The following is a 6,000-nucleotide window of genomic DNA, read 5'->3' on the forward strand; positions in this document are numbered from 1 at the left end:
CCCGATAGCAAAATAGAACAATGTGCCATTCACTCTGCCTCTTTCCCTGGCTTGTTCTCAAAGCCCAGGCTTCCTTTTACTTCACAGACCCCTCCCTGGAGGGTGGGGGAGAATTGTGTTTGAAGAAAAGGGAGGGGGTGACTGAATAGGGCACCTTCATAAATGCACTCCTTGGATCCTGAAAACTGGCATTTTCCAGATTTTGACAAAGCGGTCTAACTGGTATTTTTCAAAGGATGGGTTTCTGAAAATTGCCTCACGGAGGAAATAGGCTCTGATCTTTTATCCATTTGAAAATCTGTGTGCTGGTAGGACGATTGCATCACCATGGCAACAAGGAAAAGTGAGAATTTTGGGGGGTGGGCCATGGAGGTGGCTCAGTCAGTAAAGCTCATGCTTTGTCGTAAGCATGAAGAAGTGAGTTCTAGCCCCAGAACCCAAGAAAAAAGTCAGGGCTAGAAATGTATACTTGTAATCCCAGAGCTAGGAGGTAGAATGGGGGAGGGTTGAATCCTGGGCTGCCTTGCTAGTCAGCCTATCTGAACAGGAGGATTCTGGGTCAGTCAGAGATCCTTTCTCAAAAAACAAGGACAATTATGCCTCATAGCTGAGGTTGTCGTCTGACCTCTACATGCATGTACACACACACATGCAACTGCACATACACAGATATCTTCCCATCTATACATATATATAAGCATGCAGAAACATACAGAGAAGCGGTGGGGGTAGGTCTTCCATTACAGCGGCACTCAGGATGCCCCAAGAGGGGATGCCTGTGTAATAGTTGAAGTTGAAGACTTTGAAGTCTGACAGGAGGCGACATCCACAGAGTGTTTGTAGATAGTATCAGGTGAGACTCTGTAGTCTTAAATCTTCCAGGATTTAAATCTTCTGGGAAAGTGCACCATAGCATATGAGATTGGAAAGGCGCTTCGTATTCTCAGATTTTGCATTATGGCTGTTTTCTTGAGGTGATTAAGAGAGGCCGCATGGGGTTAGCCTGGTCTTCCAGGTAGGAATTTAGAACTAAATTGGGGAACTGTAGAATGAGTTAGCCCTCCTACTTTGGCTTAAGCAATGAGAGCAATCAAACCCAAATGGCTGGCTGTGGACATTACTGGCCACACTTGTTCAGTGTTCGAAGCCTTCTTGCTTCTAGATCTGGGCACTGTCCACCCCTGTCCATGACCTTTTGATAAACAGAAACTCAGCTGACCTTGCATCTTCTGAGCTGTCTGAGGGAGACCTACTGCTGCTTGGCTGTGCAGTCCTGCTAAACTTGAATCCCCACTGTAGCCAGCCGTCACCACAGCATTAGGTGACTTGGCCTGAGGAGAGTTAAGTCTGGAGGAGGATGTGGCTAAAATAAACTGTCAGGACTTCCCTGACATTCCCCATAAACACTGTGGAGCTGGGTTAGGGCTAGTGACAGGAGCTCAACATGGTCTCTAAACCGGTCTCCTGACTTCGTTGTGCCCCAGATTCCTCAAGGGGAAAGCAAGCAGCAGTAGTGGTAATTCGTACTGTCTTACACATACTACCATACTACCTTGTGTGTGTGTGTGTGTGTGTGTGTGTGGTGTCAGAGGACAACCTATGGTGTTTCTCAGTTGTCCCTCCCTTTTATCTATCTATCTATCTATCTATCTATCTATCTATCTATCTATCTATCAATCATCTATCTATCTATCTATCAATTATCTATCTATCTATCTATCTATCTATCTATCTATCTATCTATCTATCTATCATCTACCTATTTCTGAGACAGTGTTCTTCACTAGATTGTTGCTGAGTAAATAGGGTAGGTGGCTAGCCAGTGAGCAGAGATCTTCTTGTCTCTGCCTCACCACTCTTAATAGGTCTTAGTAAGGAATACACAAACACACACACACACACACACACACACACACACACACACACACACACACACGCAAAGCTTTGTAGCCCTCAGAAAGGCACTTAGCACACAGTAAGTACCTAAGACTCTCCCAATATTAAAGTGAGTGCGACGTTACATAACTCAAGTCTCTGGCCTTGCATTGCTTCACGTCCCCAAGTCTTATCTCTAGTCAAGGTTGTGCGTCCTTTGAGGTTTAAACTGTTCTTTGCTTTATCTTGGGGATTTAGAGATCCAGGAACTAAGTTAGCTATTATCTTCTTACTTATGCTCCGTTTTTCTTTCCAAATGGTTTTGGTTGCCTTTGGTCTGACTGTGATGTCGTCTGTGACGTTATTAAGCAGCTCTAGGGGACAAATGCCTCCTGCCTTGCCAAGGCTCAGGACTGACATGGATTCTATACTAGAGATCTCATTAAAATGCAAATGGTAGATCAGGGGCTCAGGGGTGGAGTGGAGGGAGGTTTCTTTTCTAACCTGCTATGGATGCTGCTGGATGCTGCTGACCCATCCATTCACTTCAGCAGAACGCAACTGCTCACAGTGGGACTCAGTTCAATAGCACACACTGTGTGTGTGTGTGTGTGTGTGTGTGTGTGTGTGTGTGTGTGTGTGTTCAGAGGACTATTCGGGAATCAGTTCTCTTCTTCTACCATGTGGGTGCCACTATTCAAATTCAGGTGATCCTGTTGGAAGCAAATGTCCTTGCTTACTGAGCCATCTTACCAACCCACAGCTTGCTTTTGGACTCATATGCTTTCACTGAACCTGCAGTTTACCAATTAGACTAGGCTGGCTCACCAGCAAGCCTCAAAAGCCTACCTGTGCCCTCTTCTCCAATGCTAGGTTCCAAGTGTATGGTACGCTGCCTGGCTTTCTTTTTAGGTGGCATCTGGGAATTGAACTCACGAAGGGGGTTCTTGATTGTTCTGTAGCAAGCGCTTTACTGACTGAGCCTAAAAGCTTCCATAGGTGTATCAAAAGCTAGAACTTTCACAAGCCCGCTGCAGCACAAAATGGGTAGTTTCAGGAAATGAGTTAGTTTTTTATTAAACGACTGTTGTGTCACTGCTCTGACTCAAACAGCCAACTCCTCTAGGAGAGCCATGGAAGGGCTTTGGTGTGTTTTGGAGACAAGGTCTCATGTGTCTCAGGCTGGCCTTAGACTTATTAGGTAGTGAAGGATGACCCTGGACTTCTGATCCTCCCGCTTCTACCTCCTGGGTACTGAAATTATAGGTGTGTACCTCCAAAACTGGGTTATGTGATGTGGGGATCAAACCCAAGGCTTCAAGAATGTTGTACCAATGCTCTACCAACTGAGCCACATCTCTAGCCACATTTAAAGATGAAGGAGTTAAGTTTGGAGGGCTTTGTGTGATCTCCCTGAAGCCGTAGGGGGTAGAGGGGGAGAGGTTATGGGGGAGATGGCAGGGGCTCTTATCCCTGGTCTAAAATACCTCACTTCCTCTCTAGATCTGGCTCAAAAGATGTTGAGGGGTGAGAGTTGGGTGACACAGGTAGTGGGGGCTTTATTTTCAGGCTGGACTATTTTTTTCTCACAAAGTATAAGAATTCAAATATAACTGAGTACCCCTGGGACTCCTCCATCCTTTTTTCCAAAGGCCCCCATCTGGCCAACAGGGGAAATTCATATTCTTCTTATTAAGGTGACCTTAACCCTATTTTCAGCAGATAAATAAGTCCAGCCTTATTATGCCGAGAGAGCACAGCTCCTCCCTACCTGCGTCTGGCATCGATACCCTGGGTGGGGAGACCCTCAGCTCATTGCTGGTTTGAAATCTCCCAGCATGCTCCAGCTCACCCTTCTGTTGTCACCCACATCTGACCGGGTGGTAGTTATTTATTCCAGCAGGTGCCTTCATCAACATTACTGTGTCTTTATTTTTACTCTCTCCGGAAACAGTCAGTTAATTAACTGACTGGAAACACAGCAGTGATGTAACTTAGTCTCTCCATCAAAGTAGGCACTTAAAAGTGTTTGCTGAGTTGAACTGGGCAGCCCAGGGAATGATAGCTATTTAAGTTAAATTGAAGTTCACTCAGGTTGTTTTCCTTCTGTGTTTGGAGATCAAGCAGTTCAGCTTTCCCTCTTAAACTCACTGTGTAAATGGGAATTAACTGGCCTCTCCCTCGTTCCCACTCCTTCAGGATGGGAGTAATAGCAGTAATGTGTTTACTAGCCATTATGCGCTAAGCTGTGTTCTAAGACCTAAATATGTGATAATTGCTTATCACTGGCTTCTTAGGAGGTATTCTTAGATAAATACAAGGAAAACACTCAGTGTTACTTTGCCCACAGAACATGGCAACAATTGTTACGATGAACAGAACAGCTGATTAATGTTTGGGTTGGAGATCTTCTTTTTCAGAGTGTTTTCCGTTGAACTTTGAGACAATGTTCGGATATCTTTGAGCCTCCCACACCCCTGCTCATCAGTTTGTTCCGACTACTCACGCCTGCCTGTTCCTCTGGGCTGCTCCTCTCAATATGGCCTCTCATCAGCTAGCCCGGCACGTTCAGCGATGAGGGAGGGACAAGAGCGATCCTGTCTCACACAGGTGGTCAATGGACACGCATCTGAGCTTCTCCTGCCGATGCTGTGACCTGCATTCATCTGAACTTACACACATGGACGGATATGAAAGCACACAAAGACTAAGAAGACGAAAATTAATGACCCTCTTATTCTCTGTCCACCTCCCCTCACAAAGCATTCCTTTCTCTTGGTTGTGGTGACAGAAAGGGATAGATATTCCAGGTTGCTTATTGTCTTTAAAATTTCACAGTATACTTAACCTTCCAGCTGATGTTTTTCAAGTGTTACGAGCTGGGTAGAGGGAGACCGTCTGTAATACATTACATTACAGAGGTGTTTTAGATTTTACAAAGATCTTTTTGCTTAAGTAGCTCCAACTTGTCACCTCTGGAACCCTCGGACTGGAGCTGACCAGAAGTTTCAAAGCTAGATTTTGAAGGGAAGAATGAATGTTTTATTTTTGTTTATTTATTCATTTGTTTATTTACTTATCTAGTGACTTGTGTGTACATATACACATGGGTACCTGTATATGTAGGTAAAGATTCATGTGTGAATGCGTGCATGTGGAGGCCAGAGGGCAACTATCAGTCTTCAGATGTTGTCTATCTTAGTAAAATATATATGTGTGTGTATATGTATATGTATGTGTATGTATATATATATGTATACGTGTACGTGTATATGTATATATGTATATATGTATATATGTATATATGTATATGTGTATATGTGTATATGTGTATATGTGTATATGTGTATATGTGTATATGTGTATATGTGTATATATGTATATATGTATATATGTATATATGTATATATGTATATATATACACATAGGGTCCTCAAAGGCTTGGAATGTACCAAGTAGGCTAGAAAGGCTGGTCAGTTGGGCCCAGCGATCTACCTGCCTCCACCTCCCCAGTGCTGGAATCGAAAGCAATTGTCACCAGGCTTGGCTTTATGCACGAGCGCTGGCATTCAACTCTGGTCTTCATGCTTGTAAGGCAAGCACTTTACTGACTGGGCCACCTCTCCCACTCCCGTTTCAGACCATCATTTGATGCTTTCCTAGTTTAAGCTCTATAATAGACCTAAAAGTCATCTCTGTGGGTAGGAAAGGTAGACTGGCCAGAATAGCAAGGCTTTTGAAGGAAGGGATGCATTTCCCTTGGAATGTCCCACACCCCGGGGCTCAGGTCACTAAGTATTCAATTAGCAAATAAATATACAATATACGGGAAGAAAGAACTTTAATATTGCATTATTTGGATAACCATAACAGAAATGATTCACATTTTAAAAGTTTGAACTTGTTCGGTTCTTAACAGCTGTCACTTATAGTTATAAACAGTCGCAGATCTGAGGACATACATCTTCCCCTTTAGGGACTCGAGTGTTTATGTCGGGGTGGGAAGCCTTGGTCTTATAGGAGGGAAACTCTTGGCTGAGGTCTTTGACAATGGCTTCTCTTTTTGAACTGTACGTACAAAGGATTTAGAAAGAGGTCAGGACCTGGAGACACCAGAGTGGAGAG

The sequence above is a fragment of the Apodemus sylvaticus genome, chromosome 12, assembly GCF_947179515.1.
Source record: "Apodemus sylvaticus chromosome 12, mApoSyl1.1, whole genome shotgun sequence".
NCBI lineage: Eukaryota > Metazoa > Chordata > Mammalia > Rodentia > Muridae > Apodemus > Apodemus sylvaticus.